Source organism: Dasypus novemcinctus, unplaced genomic scaffold (genome assembly GCF_030445035.2).
Source record: "Dasypus novemcinctus isolate mDasNov1 unplaced genomic scaffold, mDasNov1.1.hap2 scaffold_151, whole genome shotgun sequence".
Lineage (NCBI taxonomy): Eukaryota > Metazoa > Chordata > Mammalia > Cingulata > Dasypodidae > Dasypus > Dasypus novemcinctus.
Window position 1 is genome coordinate 14,896 of NW_026688155.1, and position 20,255 is coordinate 35,150.

The window sequence follows — 20,255 nt, forward strand, 5'->3', positions numbered from 1 at the left end:
GCTGAGGCTCCGGTCCCAGCTGGCACGGGGCCTGTCCAGAGATTCAAGGCTCCTGCGCAGGCACAAACCCCCAGTGCCGGGCTCAGCTTCAGCCAAAGGGACAGGAGAGGCATGTGGAGGGAGGCCCCACCTGAGACCGACTCCACCCCATGCAAGAGCACGTATACTCAAGTAGGGCCCACTGGCAGGGCACTCAAGCCCAGAGCCTCCTGCCACCAGCGTAGACCTGGCTGTCCCCGCAGCCCTCAGGAGCACCAGTGCCTGGGGCTTTATCGACTAGGCAGCTGCGCCTAGGCGAGAGGGGCTATCTGCTTTCGTTTGGAACTCTGGACAGTATACCTGTGCAATTGCCTGCTATGGTAGCTTGGCACGACAACCAATAGGAAAACCACCTGGCTGCGTGGCGCGCTCTGGCAGGGCAAAATGTACCTCAGGTGACGAGTTCTTCCTTTTGTGGGTGTGTTTCAAACACTGGGGGCTGTGGCTCGAGTCAAGGCCAAAACAACCCATACAACTGCTTTGGACGGTCGCGATGCCTGCTTACAATGTCCCTGGTACACGGAACACACGGACCTGGAAGCCCAGTTGACCGCGGCGAGCCTCAAGTGAGCAGAAATGCTTTCCCCTGAAAAGCCTCACAACCCAACAGGTAAGCAGCTTCGTTTTGGGTCCGCCGAACCCGGAGAAAAGATAAATGTTCTTTCGTACGGTACCACAAAGTCGGGCGAGAGGAAAAAGGGCACGCTCATGTCTGAGAGTCGCCTGGGTGCTCAGGGGCCCGCCCCTCTCACCCCAGAAAAGAAACACAGAGCAAGAGTGGACACTGACGAGGAAGGGGAAGACTCTGAGCCTCTGGTCTCTGAGAGACAGGCCCCTCCGGGCCTGGCAGGCAGCCAAGGCAGAAGCCCTCAGGCCACCTGTGGGAAAGGCCAGGTTTTCCGGTCCCAAAACGGTGGAGGTGACGGCGATGGGAGTCAGCACGTCTGTGACCATTGGCGTGGGAGAGACCTGCAGGGCAACGCCGGCCCTAGGTAGGCCCCCGCTTGACGAGGCCTCGGGGACGTTGGTTGGCGAGGAACCCCCCTCTTCAGAGGGACCGACCGGGCAGCCTGGCCCAACGCAGACACTTGGCCTGCACCAGGTGAGCTCTCGCTCTCGCTCTCGCTCTCGGATGGAGAGAGGGTCTCAGCCCAGTCCCAGGTCTGGCTCCGGGGTCCCCTCCCCCACAGCCCCTTCTGCAAGGGGCCCTGCCCCTCCCCCTGCCTTGGAACCCAGGAAGGAACCGTTCTTTCCCCACAGCGGCCCCTAGCGGTGGTAGTTTGGGCTCTGAGTTTCCGCACCGGAGCCGCTGGCTTGTTCCTGGAGCTTCCTCTGTCTCTTTTCTTTTCATCAGACGTAGAGGAGAAAACAACAGTCCACGACACCATAGCAGAGGTTCCCCTCCAGCACAGCCCCCACCCAGCAGGGTCCTAGCACGCCAGCGACCCCTTTCCTTCCCGTGGCCTCTGGCGGGCATTCGATGTGTCCATTTGGGAACCCCGCTAACCCCTAAGCCCGGCGCGTGAGTTTTCCTGGCAGTCGACACGCTCCCGGAAGTGCATTCGGTGGGTTTCGGCAGGATGTCTAGTGGCCGCACGTGTCCCGCCACTACCACTGGGGACAACTCCCGAGTGGAGAATTCTCCCCCTCATCACAACTGTCTTACACCTCCAGGCCTTAGGCCCCTCCCGCCAGCAGCCACGGTCTCCAGAGCAACGGAGGCGGGGCGGGGGCGGGGCGAGTCTGCCGGGGGCGGGGGCGGCAGGGGGCGTGGCCTCCCCGGCGGGCTTGGGCGCCTGTGCCTGGGTCCCGGCTCGGCGGCGCGGGGGAGAGGCCCGGCTCGGGGGGGGGGGGGGGCGGCGGCTGGAGCCAGACGGGGCTGAGATCCCACAGGGCTGTTGGAGGCGCTTCTCCCGCTGCCAGGTGTCGGCACTATTGCTTCCTGCTGTGCTGGCGACCATCTTCTCCTCCCTCTTAGCTGACCTGGGCAAGTCCAAGGAACTTGAGCCTAGGGCTTGCAGCTGGGCTGAGGCTCCGGTCCCAGCTGGCACGGGGCCTGTCCAGAGATTCAAGGCTCCTGCGCAGGCACAAACCCCCAGTGCCGGGCTCAGCTTCAGCCAAAGGGACAGGAGAGGCATGTGGAGGGAGGCCCCACCTGAGACCGACTCCACCCCATGCAAGAGCACGTATACTCAAGTAGGGCCCACTGGCAGGGCACTGAAGCCCAGAGCCTCCTGCCACCAGCGTAGACCTGGCTGTCCCCGCAGCCCTCAGGAGCACCAGTGCCTGGGGCTTTATCGACTAGGCAGCTGCGCCTAGGCGAGAGGGGCTATCTGCTTTCGTTTGGAACTCTGGACAGTATACCTGTGCAATTGCCTGCTATGGTAGCTTGGCACGACAACCAATAGGAAAACCACCTGGCTGCGTGGCGCGCTCTGGCAGGGCAAAATGTACCTCAGGTGACGAGTTCTTCCTTTTGTGGGTGTGTTTCAAACACTGGGGGCTGTGGCTCGAGTCAAGGCCAAAACAACCCATACAACTGCTTTGGACGGTCGCGATGCCTGCTTACAATGTCCCTGGTACACGGAACACACGGACCTGGAAGCCCAGTTGACCGCGGCGAGCCTCAAGTGAGCAGAAATGCTTTCCCCTGAAAAGCCTCACAACCCAACAGGTAAGCAGCTTCGTTTTGGGTCCGCCGAACCCGGAGAAAAGATAAATGTTCTTTCGTACGGTACCACAAAGTCGGGCGAGAGGAAAAAGGGCACGCTCATGTCTGAGAGTCGCCTGGGTGCTCAGGGGCCCGCCCCTCTCACCCCAGAAAAGAAACACAGAGCAAGAGTGGACACTGATGAGGAAGGGGAAGACTCTGAGCCTCTGGTCTCTGAGAGACAGGCCCCTCCGGGCCTGGCAGGCAGCCAAGGCAGAAGCCCTCAGGCCACCTGTGGGAAAGGCCAGGTTTTCCGGTCCCAAAACGGTGGAGGTGACGGCGATGGGAGTCAGCACGTCTGTGACCATTGGCGTGGGAGAGACCTGCAGGGCAACGCCGGCCCTAGGTAGGTCCCCGCTTGACGAGGCCTCGGGGACGTTGGTTGGCGAGGAACCCCCCTCTTCAGAGGGACCGACCGGGCAGCCTGGCCCAACGCAGACACTTGGCCTGCACCAGGTGAGCTCTCGCTCTCGCTCTCGCTCTCGGATGGAGAGAGGGTCTCAGCCCAGTCCCAGGTCTGGCTCCGGGGTCCCCTCCCCCACAGCCCCTTCTGCAAGGGGCCCTGCCCCTCCCCCTGCCTTGGAACCCAGGAAGGAACCGTTCTTTCCCCACAGCGGCCCCTAGCGGTGGTAGTTTGGGCTCTGAGTTTCCGCACCGGAGCCGCTGGCTTGTTCCTGGAGCTTCCTCTGTCTCTTTTCTTTTCATCAGACGTAGAGGAGAAAACAACAGTCCACGACACCATAGCAGAGGTTCCCTTCCAGCACAGCCCCCACCCAGCAGGGTCCTAGCACGCCAGCGACCCCTTTCCTTCCCGTGGCCTCTGGCGGGCATTCGATGTGTCCATTTGGGAACCCCGCTAACCCCTAAGCCCGGCGCGTGAGTTTTCCTGGCAGTCGACACGCTCCCGGAAGTGCATTCGGTGGGTTTCGGCAGGATGTCTAGTGGCCGCACGTGTCCCGCCACTACCACTGGGGACAACTCCCGAGTGGAGAATTCTCCCCCTCATCACAACTGTCTTACACCTCCAGGCCTTAGGCCCCTCCCGCCAGCAGCCACGGTCTCCAGAGCAACGGAGGCGGGGCGGGGGCGGGGCGAGTCTGCCGGGGGCGGGGGCGGCAGGGGGCGTGGCCTCCCCGGCGGGCTTGGGCGCCTGTGCCTGGGTCCCGGCTCGGCGGCGCGGGGGAGAGGCCCGGCTCGGGGGGGGGGGGGGGGGGGGCGGCGGCTGGAGCCAGACGGGGCTGAGATCCCACAGGGCTGTTGGAGGCGCTTCTCCCGCTGCCAGGTGTCGGCACTATTGCTTCCTGCTGTGCTGGCGACCATCTTCTCCTCCCTCTTAGCTGACCTGGGCAAGTCCAAGGAACTTGAGCCTAGGGCTTGCAGCTGGGCTGAGGCTCCGGTCCCAGCTGGCACGGGGCCTGTCCAGAGATTCAAGGCTCCTGCGCAGGCACAAACCCCCAGTGCCGGGCTCAGCTTCAGCCAAAGGGACAGGAGAGGCATGTGGAGGGAGGCCCCACCTGAGACCGACTCCACCCCATGCAAGAGCACGTATACTCAAGTAGGGCCCACTGGCAGGGCACTGAAGCCCAGAGCCTCCTGCCACCAGCGTAGACCTGGCTGTCCCCGCAGCCCTCAGGAGCACCAGTGCCTGGGGCTTTATCGACTAGGCAGCTGCGCCTAGGCGAGAGGGGCTATCTGCTTTCGTTTGGAACTCTGGACAGTATACCTGTGCAATTGCCTGCTATGGTAGCTTGGCACGACAACCAATAGGAAAACCACCTGGCTGCGTGGCGCGCTCTGGCAGGGCAAAATGTACCTCAGGTGACGAGTTCTTCCTTTTGTGGGTGTGTTTCAAACACTGGGGGCTGTGGCTCGAGTCAAGGCCAAAACAACCCATACAACTGCTTTGGACGGTCGCGATGCCTGCTTACAATGTCCCTGGTACACGGAACACACGGACCTGGAAGCCCAGTTGACCGCGGCGAGCCTCAAGTGAGCAGAAATGCTTTCCCCTGAAAAGCCTCACAACCCAACAGGTAAGCAGCTTCGTTTTGGGTCCGCCGAACCCGGAGAAAAGATAAATGTTCTTTCGTACGGTACCACAAAGTCGGGCGAGAGGAAAAAGGGCACGCTCATGTCTGAGAGTCGCCTGGGTGCTCAGGGGCCCGCCCCTCTCACCCCAGAAAAGAAACACAGAGCAAGAGTGGACACTGACGAGGAAGGGGAAGACTCTGAGCCTCTGGTCTCTGAGAGACAGGCCCCTCCGGGCCTGGCAGGCAGCCAAGGCAGAAGCCCTCAGGCCACCTGTGGGAAAGGCCAGGTTTTCCGGTCCCAAAACGGTGGAGGTGACGGCGATGGGAGTCAGCACGTCTGTGACCATTGGCGTGGGAGAGACCTGCAGGGCAACGCCGGCCCTAGGTAGGCCCCCGCTTGACGAGGCCTCGGGGACGTTGGTTGGCGAGGAACCCCCCTCTTCAGAGGGACCGACCGGGCAGCCTGGCCCAACGCAGACACTTGGCCTGCACCAGGTGAGCTCTCGCTCTCGCTCTCGCTCTCGGATGGAGAGAGGGTCTCAGCCCAGTCCCAGGTCTGGCTCCGGGGTCACCTCCCCCACAGCCCCTTCTGCAAGGGGCCCTGCCCCTCCCCCTGCCTTGGAACCCAGGAAGGAACCGTTCTTTCCCCACAGCGGCCCCTAGCGGTGGTAGTTTGGGCTCTGAGTTTCCGCACCGGAGCCGCTGGCTTGTTCCTGGAGCTTCCTCTGTCTCTTTTCTTTTCATCAGACGTAGAGGAGAAAACAACAGTCCACGACACCATAGCAGAGGTTCCCTTCCAGCACAGCCCCCACCCAGCAGGGTCCTAGCACGCCAGCGACCCCTTTCCTTCCCGTGGCCTCTGGCGGGCATTCGATGTGTCCATTTGGGAACCCCGCTAACCCCTAAGCCCGGCGCGTGAGTTTTCCTGGCAGTCGACACGCTCCCGGAAGTGCATTCGGTGGGTTTCGGCAGGATGTCTAGTGGCCGCACGTGTCCCGCCACTACCACTGGGGACAACTCCCGAGTGGAGAATTCTCCCCCTCATCACAACTGTCTTACACCTCCAGGCCTTAGGCCCCTCCCGCCAGCAGCCACGGTCTCCAGAGCAACGGAGGCGGGGCGGGGGCGGGGCGAGTCTGCCGGGGGCGGGGGCGGCAGGGGGCGTGGCCTCCCCGGCGGGCTTGGGCGCCTGTGCCTGGGTCCCGGCTCGGCGGCGCGGGGGAGAGGCCCGGCTCGGGGGGGGGGGGCGGCGGCTGGAGCCAGACGGGGCTGAGATCCCACAGGGCTGTTGGAGGCGCTTCTCCCGCTGCCAGGTGTCGGCACTATTGCTTCCTGCTGTGCTGGCGACCATCTTCTCCTCCCTCTTAGCTGACCTGGGCAAGTCCAAGGAACTTGAGCCTAGGGCTTGCAGCTGGGCTGAGGCTCCGGTCCCAGCTGGCACGGGGCCTGTCCAGAGATTCAAGGCTCCTGCGCAGGCACAAACCCCCAGTGCCGGGCTCAGCTTCAGCCAAAGGGACAGGAGAGGCATGTGGAGGGAGGCCCCACCTGAGACCGACTCCACCCCATGCAAGAGCACGTATACTCAAGTAGGGCCCACTGGCAGGGCACTCAAGCCCAGAGCCTCCTGCCACCAGCGTAGACCTGGCTGTCCCCGCAGCCCTCAGGAGCACCAGTGCCTGGGGCTTTATCGACTAGGCAGCTGCGCCTAGGCGAGAGGGGCTATCTGCTTTCGTTTGGAACTCTGGACAGTATACCTGTGCAATTGCCTGCTATGGTAGCTTGGCACGACAACCAATAGGAAAACCACCTGGCTGCGTGGCGCGCTCTGGCAGGGCAAAATGTACCTCAGGTGACGAGTTCTTCCTTTTGTGGGTGTGTTTCAAACACTGGGGGCTGTGGCTCGAGTCAAGGCCAAAACAACCCATACAACTGCTTTGGACGGTCGCGATGCCTGCTTACAATGTCCCTGGTACACGGAACACACGGACCTGGAAGCCCAGTTGACCGCGGCGAGCCTCAAGTGAGCAGAAATGCTTTCCCCTGAAAAGCCTCACAACCCAACAGGTAAGCAGCTTCGTTTTGGGTCCGCCGAACCCGGAGAAAAGATAAATGTTCTTTCGTACGGTACCACAAAGTCGGGCGAGAGGAAAAAGGGCACGCTCATGTCTGAGAGTCGCCTGGGTGCTCAGGGGCCCGCCCCTCTCACCCCAGAAAAGAAACACAGAGCAAGAGTGGACACTGACGAGGAAGGGGAAGACTCTGAGCCTCTGGTCTCTGAGAGACAGGCCCCTCCGGGCCTGGCAGGCAGCCAAGGCAGAAGCCCTCAGGCCACCTGTGGGAAAGGCCAGGTTTTCCGGTCCCAAAACGGTGGAGGTGACGGCGATGGGAGTCAGCACGTCTGTGACCATTGGCGTGGGAGAGACCTGCAGGGCAACGCCGGCCCTAGGTAGGCCCCCGCTTGACGAGGCCTCGGGGACGTTGGTTGGCGAGGAACCCCCCTCTTCAGAGGGACCGACCGGGCAGCCTGGCCCAACGCAGACACTTGGCCTGCACCAGGTGAGCTCTCGCTCTCGCTCTCGCTCTCGGATGGAGAGAGGGTCTCAGCCCAGTCCCAGGTCTGGCTCCGGGGTCACCTCCCCCACAGCCCCTTCTGCAAGGGGCCCTGCCCCTCCCCCTGCCTTGGAACCCAGGAAGGAACCGTTCTTTCCCCACAGCGGCCCCTAGCGGTGGTAGTTTGGGCTCTGAGTTTCCGCACCGGAGCCGCTGGCTTGTTCCTGGAGCTTCCTCTGTCTCTTTTCTTTTCATCAGACGTAGAGGAGAAAACAACAGTCCACGACACCATAGCAGAGGTTCCCTTCCAGCACAGCCCCCACCCAGCAGGGTCCTAGCACGCCAGCGACCCCTTTCCTTCCCGTGGCCTCTGGCGGGCATTCGATGTGTCCATTTGGGAACCCCGCTAACCCCTAAGCCCGGCGCGTGAGTTTTCCTGGCAGTCGACACGCTCCCGGAAGTGCATTCGGTGGGTTTCGGCAGGATGTCTAGTGGCCGCACGTGTCCCGCCACTACCACTGGGGACAACTCCCGAGTGGAGAATTCTCCCCCTCATCACAACTGTCTTACACCTCCAGGCCTTAGGCCCCTCCCGCCAGCAGCCACGGTCTCCAGAGCAACGGAGGCGGGGCGGGGGCGGGGCGAGTCTGCCGGGGGCGGGGGCGGCAGGGGGCGTGGCCTCCCCGGCGGGCTTGGGCGCCTGTGCCTGGGTCCCGGCTCGGCGGCGCGGGGGAGAGGCCCGGCTCGGGGGGGGGGGGCGGCGGCTGGAGCCAGACGGGGCTGAGATCCCACAGGGCTGTTGGAGGCGCTTCTCCCGCTGCCAGGTGTCGGCACTATTGCTTCCTGCTGTGCTGGCGACCATCTTCTCCTCCCTCTTAGCTGACCTGGGCAAGTCCAAGGAACTTGAGCCTAGGGCTTGCAGCTGGGCTGAGGCTCCGGTCCCAGCTGGCACGGGGCCTGTCCAGAGATTCAAGGCTCCTGCGCAGGCACAAACCCCCAGTGCCGGGCTCAGCTTCAGCCAAAGGGACAGGAGAGGCATGTGGAGGGAGGCCCCACCTGAGACCGACTCCACCCCATGCAAGAGCACGTATACTCAAGTAGGGCCCACTGGCAGGGCACTCAAGCCCAGAGCCTCCTGCCACCAGCGTAGACCTGGCTGTCCCCGCAGCCCTCAGGAGCACCAGTGCCTGGGGCTTTATCGACTAGGCAGCTGCGCCTAGGCGAGAGGGGCTATCTGCTTTCGTTTGGAACTCTGGACAGTATACCTGTGCAATTGCCTGCTATGGTAGCTTGGCACGACAACCAATAGGAAAACCACCTGGCTGCGTGGCGCGCTCTGGCAGGGCAAAATGTACCTCAGGTGACGAGTTCTTCCTTTTGTGGGTGTGTTTCAAACACTGGGGGCTGTGGCTCGAGTCAAGGCCAAAACAACCCATACAACTGCTTTGGACGGTCGCGATGCCTGCTTACAATGTCCCTGGTACACGGAACACACGGACCTGGAAGCCCAGTTGACCGCGGCGAGCCTCAAGTGAGCAGAAATGCTTTCCCCTGAAAAGCCTCACAACCCAACAGGTAAGCAGCTTCGTTTTGGGTCCGCCGAACCCGGAGAAAAGATAAATGTTCTTTCGTACGGTACCACAAAGTCGGGCGAGAGGAAAAAGGGCACGCTCATGTCTGAGAGTCGCCTGGGTGCTCAGGGGCCCGCCCCTCTCACCCCAGAAAAGAAACACAGAGCAAGAGTGGACACTGACGAGGAAGGGGAAGACTCTGAGCCTCTGGTCTCTGAGAGACAGGCCCCTCCGGGCCTGGCAGGCAGCCAAGGCAGAAGCCCTCAGGCCACCTGTGGGAAAGGCCAGGTTTTCCGGTCCCAAAACGGTGGAGGTGACGGCGATGGGAGTCAGCACGTCTGTGACCATTGGCGTGGGAGAGACCTGCAGGGCAACGCCGGCCCTAGGTAGGCCCCCGCTTGACGAGGCCTCGGGGACGTTGGTTGGCGAGGAACCCCCCTCTTCAGAGGGACCGACCGGGCAGCCTGGCCCAACGCAGACACTTGGCCTGCACCAGGTGAGCTCTCGCTCTCGCTCTCGCTCTCGGATGGAGAGAGGGTCTCAGCCCAGTCCCAGGTCTGGCTCAGGGGTCCCCTCCCCCACAGCCCCTTCTGCAAGGGGCCCTGCCCCTCCCCCTGCCTTGGAACCCAGGAAGGAACCGTTCTTTCCCCACAGCGGCCCCTAGCGGTGGTAGTTTGGGCTCTGAGTTTCCGCACCGGAGCCGCTGGCTTGTTCCTGGAGCTTCCTCTGTCTCTTTTCTTTTCATCAGACGTAGAGGAGAAAACAACAGTCCACGACACCATAGCAGAGGTTCCCTTCCAGCACAGCCCCCACCCAGCAGGGTCCTAGCACGCCAGCGACCCCTTTCCATCCCGTGGCCTCTGGCGGGCATTCGATGTGTCCATTTGGGAACCCCGCTAACCCCTAAGCCCGGCGCGTGAGTTTTCCTGGCAGTCGACACGCTCCCGGAAGTGCATTCGGTGGGTTTCGGCAGGATGTCTAGTGGCCGCACGTGTCCCGCCACTACCACTGGGGACAACTCCCGAGTGGAGAATTCTCCCCCTCATCACAACTGTCTTACACCTCCAGGCCTTAGGCCCCTCCCGCCAGCAGCCACGGTCTCCAGAGCAACGGAGGCGGGGCGGGGGCGGGGCGAGTCTGCCGGGGGCGGGGGCGGCAGGGGGCGTGGCCTCCCCGGCGGGCTTGGGCGCCTGTGCCTGGGTCCCGGCTCGGCGGCGCGGGGGAGAGGCCCGGCTCGGGGGGGGGGGGGGGGGGCGGCGGCTGGAGCCAGACGGGGCTGAGATCCCACAGGGCTGTTGGAGGCGCTTCTCCCGCTGCCAGGTGTCGGCACTATTGCTTCCTGCTGTGCTGGCGACCATCTTCTCCTCCCTCTTAGCTGACCTGGGCAAGTCCAAGGAACTTGAGCCTAGGGCTTGCAGCTGGGCTGAGGCTCCGGTCCCAGCTGGCACGGGGCCTGTCCAGAGATTCAAGGCTCCTGCGCAGGCACAAACCCCCAGTGCCGGGCTCAGCTTCAGCCAAAGGGACAGGAGAGGCATGTGGAGGGAGGCCCCACCTGAGACCGACTCCACCCCATGCAAGAGCACGTATACTCAAGTAGGGCCCACTGGCAGGGCACTGAAGCCCAGAGCCTCCTGCCACCAGCGTAGACCTGGCTGTCCCCGCAGCCCTCAGGAGCACCAGTGCCTGGGGCTTTATCGACTAGGCAGCTGCGCCTAGGCGAGAGGGGCTATCTGCTTTCGTTTGGAACTCTGGACAGTATACCTGTGCAATTGCCTGCTATGGTAGCTTGGCACGACAACCAATAGGAAAACCACCTGGCTGCGTGGCGCGCTCTGGCAGGGCAAAATGTACCTCAGGTGACGAGTTCTTCCTTTTGTGGGTGTGTTTCAAACACTGGGGGCTGTGGCTCGAGTCAAGGCCAAAACAACCCATACAACTGCTTTGGACGGTCGCGATGCCTGCTTACAATGTCCCTGGTACACGGAACACACGGACCTGGAAGCCCAGTTGACCGCGGCGAGCCTCAAGTGAGCAGAAATGCTTTCCCCTGAAAAGCCTCACAACCCAACAGGTAAGCAGCTTCGTTTTGGGTCCGCCGAACCCGGAGAAAAGATAAATGTTCTTTCGTACGGTACCACAAAGTCGGGCGAGAGGAAAAAGGGCACGCTCATGTCTGAGAGTCGCCTGGGTGCTCAGGGGCCCGCCCCTCTCACCCCAGAAAAGAAACACAGAGCAAGAGTGGACACTGACGAGGAAGGGGAAGACTCTGAGCCTCTGGTCTCTGAGAGACAGGCCCCTCCGGGCCTGGCAGGCAGCCAAGGCAGAAGCCCTCAGGCCACCTGTGGGAAAGGCCAGGTTTTCCGGTCCCAAAACGGTGGAGGTGACGGCGATGGGAGTCAGCACGTCTGTGACCATTGGCGTGGGAGAGACCTGCAGGGCAACGCCGGCCCTAGGTAGGCCCCCGCTTGACGAGGCCTCGGGGACGTTGGTTGGCGAGGAACCCCCCTCTTCAGAGGGACCGACCGGGCAGCCTGGCCCAACGCAGACACTTGGCCTGCACCAGGTGAGCTCTCGCTCTCGCTCTCGCTCTCGGATGGAGAGAGGGTCTCAGCCCAGTCCCAGGTCTGGCTCCGGGGTCACCTCCCCCACAGCCCCTTCTGCAAGGGGCCCTGCCCCTCCCCCTGCCTTGGAACCCAGGAAGGAACCGTTCTTTCCCCACAGCGGCCCCTAGCGGTGGTAGTTTGGGCTCTGAGTTTCCGCACCGGAGCCGCTGGCTTGTTCCTGGAGCTTCCTCTGTCTCTTTTCTTTTCATCAGACGTAGAGGAGAAAACAACAGTCCACGACACCATAGCAGAGGTTCCCTTCCAGCACAGCCCCCACCCAGCAGGGTCCTAGCACGCCAGCGACCCCTTTCCTTCCCGTGGCCTCTGGCGGGCATTCGATGTGTCCATTTGGGAACCTCGCTAACCCCTAAGCCCGGCGCGTGAGTTTTCCTGGCAGTCGACACGCTCCCGGAAGTGCATTCGGTGGGTTTCGGCAGGATGTCTAGTGGCCGCACGTGTCCCGCCACTACCACTGGGGACAACTCCCGAGTGGAGAATTCTCCCCCTCATCACAACTGTCTTACACCTCCAGGCCTTAGGCCCCTCCCGCCAGCAGCCACGGTCTCCAGAGCAACGGAGGCGGGGCGGGGGCGGGGCGAGTCTGCCGGGGGCGGGGGCGGCAGGGGGCGTGGCCTCCCCGGCGGGCTTGGGCGCCTGTGCCTGGGTCCCGGCTCGGCGGCGCGGGGGAGAGGCCCGGCTCGGGGGGGGGGGGGGGGGCGGCGGCTGGAGCCAGACGGGGCTGAGATCCCACAGGGCTGTTGGAGGCGCTTCTCCCGCTGCCAGGTGTCGGCACTATTGCTTCCTGCTGTGCTGGCGACCATCTTCTCCTCCCTCTTAGCTGACCTGGGCAAGTCCAAGGAACTTGAGCCTAGGGCTTGCAGCTGGGCTGAGGCTCCGGTCCCAGCTGGCACGGGGCCTGTCCAGAGATTCAAGGCTCCTGCGCAGGCACAAACCCCCAGTGCCGGGCTCAGCTTCAGCCAAAGGGACAGGAGAGGCATGTGGAGGGAGGCCCCACCTGAGACCGACTCCACCCCATGCAAGAGCACGTATACTCAAGTAGGGCCCACTGGCAGGGCACTGAAGCCCAGAGCCTCCTGCCACCAGCGTAGACCTGGCTGTCCCCGCAGCCCTCAGGAGCACCAGTGCCTGGGGCTATCTGCTTTCGTTTGGAACTCTGGACAGTATACCTGTGCAATTGCCTGCTATGGTAGCTTGGCACGACAACCAATAGGAAAACCACCTGGCTGCGTGGCGCGCTCTGGCAGGGCAAAATGTACCTCAGGTGACGAGTTCTTCCTTTTGTGGGTGTGTTTCAAACACTGGGGGCTGTGGCTCGAGTCAAGGCCAAAACAACCCATACAACTGCTTTGGACGGTCGCGATGCCTGCTTACAATGTCCCTGGTACACGGAACACACGGACCTGGAAGCCCAGTTGACCGCGGCGAGCCTCAAGTGAGCAGAAATGCTTTCCCCTGAAAAGCCTCACAACCCAACAGGTAAGCAGCTTCGTTTTGGGTCCGCCGAACCCGGAGAAAAGATAAATGTTCTTTCGTACGGTACCACAAAGTCGGGCGAGAGGAAAAAGGGCACGCTCATGTCTGAGAGTCGCCTGGGTGCTCAGGGGCCCGCCCCTCTCACCCCAGAAAAGAAACACAGAGCAAGAGTGGACACTGACGAGGAAGGGGAAGACTCTGAGCCTCTGGTCTCTGAGAGACAGGCCCCTCCGGGCCTGGCAGGCAGCCAAGGCAGAAGCCCTCAGGCCACCTGTGGGAAAGGCCAGGTTTTCCGGTCCCAAAACGGTGGAGGTGACGGCGATGGGAGTCAGCACGTCTGTGACCATTGGCGTGGGAGAGACCTGCAGGGCAACGCCGGCCCTAGGTAGGCCCCCGCTTGACGAGGCCTCGGGGACGTTGGTTGGCGAGGAACCCCCCTCTTCAGAGGGACCGACCGGGCAGCCTGGCCCAACGCAGACACTTGGCCTGCACCAGGTGAGCTCTCGCTCTCGCTCTCGCTCTCGGATGGAGAGAGGGTCTCAGCCCAGTCCCAGGTCTGGCTCCGGGGTCCCCTCCCCCACAGCCCCTTCTGCAAGGGGCCCTGCCCCTCCCCCTGCCTTGGAACCCAGGAAGGAACCGTTCTTTCCCCACAGCGGCCCCTAGCGGTGGTAGTTTGGGCTCTGAGTTTCCGCACCGGAGCCGCTGGCTTGTTCCTGGAGCTTCCTCTGTCTCTTTTCTTTTCATCAGACGTAGAGGAGAAAACAACAGTCCACGACACCATAGCAGAGGTTCCCTTCCAGCACAGCCCCCACCCAGCAGGGTCCTAGCACGCCAGCGACCCCTTTCCTTCCCGTGGCCTCTGGCGGGCATTCGATGTGTCCATTTGGGAACCCCGCTAACCCCTAAGCCCGGCGCGTGAGTTTTCCTGGCAGTCGACACGCTCCCGGAAGTGCATTCGGTGGGTTTCGGCAGGATGTCTAGTGGCCGCACGTGTCCCGCCACTACCACTGGGGACAACTCCCGAGTGGAGAATTCTCCCCCTCATCACAACTGTCTTACACCTCCAGGCCTTAGGCCCCTCCCGCCAGCAGCCACGGTCTCCAGAGCAACGGAGGCGGGGCGGGGGCGGGGCGAGTCTGCCGGGGGCGGGGGCGGCAGGGGGCGTGGCCTCCCCGGCGGGCTTGGGCGCCTGTGCCTGGGTCCCGGCTCGGCGGCGCGGGGGAGAGGCCCGGCACGGGGGGGGGGGGGGGGGGCGGCGGCTGGAGCCAGACGGGGCTGAGATCCCACAGGGCTGTTGGAGGCGCTTCTCCCGCTGCCAGGTGTCGGCACTATTGCTTCCTGCTGTGCTGGCGACCATCTTCTCCTCCCTCTTAGCTGACCTGGGCAAGTCCAAGGAACTTGAGCCTAGGGCTTGCAGCTGGGCTGAGGCTCCGGTCCCAGCTGGCACGGGGCCTGTCCAGAGATTCAAGGCTCCTGCGCAGGCACAAACCCCCAGTGCCGGGCTCAGCTTCAGCCAAAGGGACAGGAGAGGCATGTGGAGGGAGGCCCCACCTGAGACCGACTCCACCCCATGCAAGAGCACGTATACTCAAGTAGGGCCCACTGGCAGGGCACTGAAGCCCAGAGCCTCCTGCCACCAGCGTAGACCTGGCTGTCCCCGCAGCCCTCAGGAGCACCAGTGCCTGGGGCTTTATCGACTAGGCAGCTGCGCCTAGGCGAGAGGGGCTATCTGCTTTCGTTTGGAACTCTGGACAGTATACCTGTGCAATTGCCTGCTATGGTAGCTTGGCACGACAACCAATAGGAAAACCACCTGGCTGCGTGGCGCGCTCTGGCAGGGCAAAATGTACCTCAGGTGACGAGTTCTTCCTTTTGTGGGTGTGTTTCAAACACTGGGGGCTGTGGCTCGAGTCAAGGCCAAAACAACCCATACAACTGCTTTGGACGGTCGCGATGCCTGCTTACAATGTCCCTGGTACACGGAACACACGGACCTGGAAGCCCAGTTGACCGCGGCGAGCCTCAAGTGAGCAGAAATGCTTTCCCCTGAAAAGCCTCACAACCCAACAGGTAAGCAGCTTCGTTTTGGGTCCGCCGAACCCGGAGAAAAGATAAATGTTCTTTCGTACGGTACCACAAAGTCGGGCGAGAGGAAAAAGGGCACGCTCATGTCTGAGAGTCGCCTGGGTGCTCAGGGGCCCGCCCCTCTCACCCCAGAAAAGAAACACAGAGCAAGAGTGGACACTGACGAGGAAGGGGAAGACTCTGAGCCGCTGGTCTCTGAGAGACAGGCCCCTCCGGGCCTGGCAGGCAGCCAAGGCAGAAGCCCTCAGGCCACCTGTGGGAAAGGCCAGGTTTTCCGGTCCCAAAACGGTGGAGGTGACGGCGATGGGAGTCAGCACGTCTGTGACCATTGGCGTGGGAGAGACCTGCAGGGCAACGCCGGCCCTAGGTAGGCCCCCGCTTGACGAGGCCTCGGGGACGTTGGTTGGCGAGGAACCCCCCTCTTCAGAGGGACCGACCGGGCAGCCTGGCCCAACGCAGACACTTGGCCTGCACCAGGTGAGCTCTCGCTCTCGCTCTCGCTCTCGGATGGAGAGAGGGTCTCAGCCCAGTCCCAGGTCTGGCTCCGGGGTCACCTCCCCCACAGCCCCTTCTGCAAGGGGCCCTGCCCCTCCCCCTGCCTTGGAACCCAGGAAGGAACCGTTCTTTCCCCACAGCGGCCCCTAGCGGTGGTAGTTTGGGCTCTGAGTTTCCGCACCGGAGCCGCTGGCTTGTTCCTGGAGCTTCCTCTGTCTCTTTTCTTTTCATCAGACGTAGAGGAGAAAACAACAGTCCACGACACCATAGCAGAGGTTCCCTTCCAGCACAGCCCCCACCCAGCAGGGTCCTAGCACGCCAGCGACCCCTTTCCTTCCCGTGGCCTCTGGCGGGCATTCGATGTGTCCATTTGGGAACCCCGCTAACCCCTAAGCCCGGCGCGTGAGTTTTCCTGGCAGTCGACACGCTCCCGGAAGTGCATTCGGTGGGTTTCGGCAGGATGTCTAGTGGCCGCACGTGTCCCGCCACTACCACTGGGGACAACTCCCGAGTGGAGAATTCTCCCCCTCATCACAACTGTCTTACACCTCCAGGCCTTAGGCCCCTCCCGCCAGCAGCCACGGTCTCCAGAGCAACGGAGGCGGGGCGGGGGCGGGGCGAGTCTGCCGGGGGCGGGGGCGGCAGGGGGCGTGGCCTCCCCGGCGGGCTTGGGCGCCTGTGCCTGGGTCCCGGCTCGGCGGCGCGGGGGAGAGGCCCGGCTCGGGGGGGGGCGGCGGCTGGAGCCAGACGGGGCTGAGATCCCACAGGGCTGTTGGAGGCGCTTCTCCCGCTGCCAGGTGTCGGCACTATTGCTTCCTGCTGTGCTGGCGACCATCTTCTCCTCCCTCTTAGCTGACCTGGGCAAGTCCAAGGAACTTGAGCCTAGGGCTTGCAGCTGGGCTGAGGCTCCGGTCCCAGCTGGCACGGGGCCTGTCCAGAGATTCAAGGCTCCTGCGCAGGCACAAACCCCCAGTGCCGGGCTCAGCTTCAGCCAAAGGGACAGGAGAGGCATGTGGAGGGAGGCCCCACCTGAGACCGACTCCACCCCATGCAAGAGCACGTATACTCAAGTAGGGCCCACTGGCAGGGCACTCAAGCCCAGAGCCTCCTGCCACCAGCGTAGACCTGGCTGTCCCCGCAGCCCTCAGGAGCACCAGTGCCTGGGGCTTTATCGACTAGGCAGCTGCGCCTAGGCGAGAGGGGCTATCTGCTTTCGTTTGGAACTCTGGACAGTATACCTGTGCAATTGCCTGCTATGGTAGCTTGGCACGACAACCAATAGGAAAACCACCTGGCTGCGTGGCGCGCTCTGGCAGGGCAAAATGTACCTCAGGTGACGAGTTCTTCCTTTTGTGGGTGTGTTTCAAACACTGGGGGCTGTGGCTCGAGTCAAGGCCAAAACAACCCATACAACTGCTTTGGACGGTCGCGATGCCTGCTTACAATGTCCCTGGTACACGGAACACACGGACCTGGAAGCCCAGTTGACCGCGGCGAGCCTCAAGTGAGCAGAAATGCTTTCCCCTGAAAAGCCTCACAACCCAACAGGTAAGCAGCTTCGTTTTGGGTCCGCCGAACCCGGAGAAAAGATAAATGTTCTTTCGTACGGTACCACAAAGTCGGGCGAGAGGAAAAAGGGCACGCTCGTGTCTGAGAGTCGCCTGGGTGCTCAGGGGCCCGCCCCTCTCACCCCAGAAAAGAAACACAGAGCAAGAGTGGACACTGACGAGGAAGGGGAAGACTCTGAGCCTCTGGTCTCTGAGAGACAGGCCCCTCCGGGCCTGGCAGGCAGCCAAGGCAGAAGCCCTCAGGCCACCTGTGGGAAAGGCCAGGTTTTCCGGTCCCAAAACGGTGGAGGTGACGGCGATGGGAGTCAGCACGTCTGTGACCATTGGCGTGGGAGAGACCTGCAGGGCAACGCCGGCCCTAGGTAGGCCCCCGCTTGACGAGGCCTCGGGGACGTTGGTTGGCAAGGAACCCCCCTCTTCAGAGGGACCGACCGGGCAGCCTGGCCCAACGCAGACACTTGGCCTGCACCAGGTGAGCTCTCGCTCTCGCTCTCGCTCTCGGATGGAGAGAGGGTCTCAGCCCAGTCCCAGGTCTGGCTCCGGGGTCCCCTCCCCCACAGCCCCTTCTGCAAGGGGCCCTGCCCCTCCCCCTGCCTTGGAACCCAGGAAGGAACCGTTCTTTCCCCACAGCGGCCCCTAGCGGTGGTAGTTTGGGCTCTGAGTTTCCGCACCGGAGCCGCTGGCTTGTTCCTGGAGCTTCCTCTGTCTCTTTTCTTTTCATCAGACGTAGAGGAGAAAACAACAGTCCACGACACCATAGCAGAGGTTCCCTTCCAGCACAGCCTCCACCCAGCAGGGCCCTAGCACGCCAGCGACCCCTTTCCTTCCCGTGGCCTCTGGCGGGCATTCGATGTGTCCATTTGGGAACCCCGCTAACCCCTAAGCCCGGCGCGTGAGTTTTCCTGGCAGTCGACACGCTCCCGGAAGTGCATTCGGTGGGTTTCGGCAGGATGTCTAGTGGCCGCACGTGTCCCGCCACTACCACTGGGGACAACTCCCGAGTGGAGAATTCTCCCCCTCATCACAACTGTCTTACACCTCCAGGCCTTAGGCCCCTCCCGCCAGCAGCCACGGTCTCCAGAGCAACGGAGGCGGGGCGGGGGCGGGGCGAGTCTGCCGGGGGCGGGGGCGGCAGGGGGCGTGGCCTCCCCGGCGGGCTTGGGCGCCTGTGCCTGGGTCCCGGCTCGGCGGCGCGGGGGAGAGGCCCGGCTCGGGGGGGGGGGGGCGGCGGCTGGAGCCAGACGGGGCTGAGATCCCACAGGGCTGTTGGAGGCGCTTCTCCCGCTGCCAGGTGTCGGCACTATTGCTTCCTGCTGTGCTGGCGACCATCTTCTCCTCCCTCTTAGCTGACCTGGGCAAGTCCAAGGAACTTGAGCCTAGGGCTTGCAGCTGGGCTGAGGCTCCGGTCCCAGCTGGCACGGGGCCTGTCCAGAGATTCAAGGCTCCTGCGCAGGCACAAACCCCCAGTGCCGGGCTCAGCTTCAGCCAAAGGGACAGGAGAGGCATGTGGAGGGAGGCCCCACCTGAGACCGACTCCACCCCATGCAAGAGCACGTATACTCAAGTAGGGCCCACTGGCAGGGCACTCAAGCCCAGAGCCTCCTGCCACCAGCGTAGACCTGGCTGTCCCCGCAGCCCTCAGGAGCACCAGTGCCTGGGGCTTTATCGACTAGGCAGCTGCGCCTAGGCGAGAGGGGCTATCTGCTTTCGTTTGGAACTCTGGACAGTATACCTATGCAATTGCCTGCTATGGTAGCTTGGCACGACAACCAATAGGAAAACCACCTGGCTGCGTGGCGCGCTCTGGCAGGGCAAAATGTACCTCAGGTGACGAGTTCTTCCTTTTGTGGGTGTGTTTCAAACACTGGGGGCTGTGGCTCGAGTCAAGGCCAAAACAACCCATACAACTGCTTTGGACGGTCGCGATGCCTGCTTACAATGTCCCTGGTACACGGAACACACGGACCTGGAAGCCCAGTTGACCGCGGCGAGCCTCAAGTGAGCAGAAATGCTTTCCCCTGAAAAGCCTCACAACCCAACAGGTAAGCAGCTTCGTTTTGGGTCCGCCGAACCCGGAGAAAAGATAAATGTTCTTTCGTACGGTACCACAAAGTCGGGCGAGAGGAAAAAGGGCACGCTCGTGTCTGAGAGTCGCCTGGGTGCTCAGGGGCCCGCCCCTCTCACCCCAGAAAAGAAACACAGAGCAAGAGTGGACACTGACGAGGAAGGGGAAGACTCTGAGCCTCTGGTCTCTGAGAGACAGGCCCCTCCGGGCCTGGCAGGCAGCCAAGGCAGAAGCCCTCAGGCCACCTGTGGGAAAGGCCAGGTTTTCCGGTCCCAAAACGGTGGAGGTGACGGCGATGGGAGTCAGCACGTCTGTGACCATTGGCGTGGGAGAGACCTGCAGGGCAACGCCGGCCCTAGGTAGGCCCCCGCTTGACGAGGCCTCGGGGACGTTGGTTGGCGAGGAACCCCCCTCTTCAGAGGGACCGACCGGGCAGCCTGGCCCAACGCAGACACTTGGCCTGCACCAGGTGAGCTCTCGCTCTCGCTCTCGCTCTCGGATGGAGAGAGGGTCTCAGCCCAGTCCCAGGTCTGGCTCCGGGGTCCCCTCCCCCACAGCCCCTTCTGCAAGGGGCCCTGCCCCTCCCCCTGCCTTGGAACCCAGGAAGGAACCGTTCTTTCCCCACAGCGGCCCCTAGCGGTGGTAGTTTGGGCTCTGAGTTTCCGCACCGGAGCCGCTGGCTTGTTCCTGGAGCTTCCTCTGTCTCTTTTCTTTTCATCAGACGTAGAGGAGAAAACAACAGTCCACGACACCATAGCAGAGGTTCCCTTCCAGCACAGCCTCCACCCAGCAGGGCCCTAGCACGCCAGCGACCCCTTTCCTTCCCGTGGCCTCTGGCGGGCATTCGATGTGTCCATTTGGGAACCCCGCTAACCCCTAAGCCCGGCGCGTGAGTTTTCCTGGCAGTCGACACGCTCCCGGAAGTGCATTCGGTGGGTTTCGGCAGGATGTCTAGTGGCCGCACGTGTCCCGCCACTACCACTGGGGACAACTCCCGAGTGGAGAATTCTCCCCCTCATCACAACTGTCTTACACCTCCAGGCCT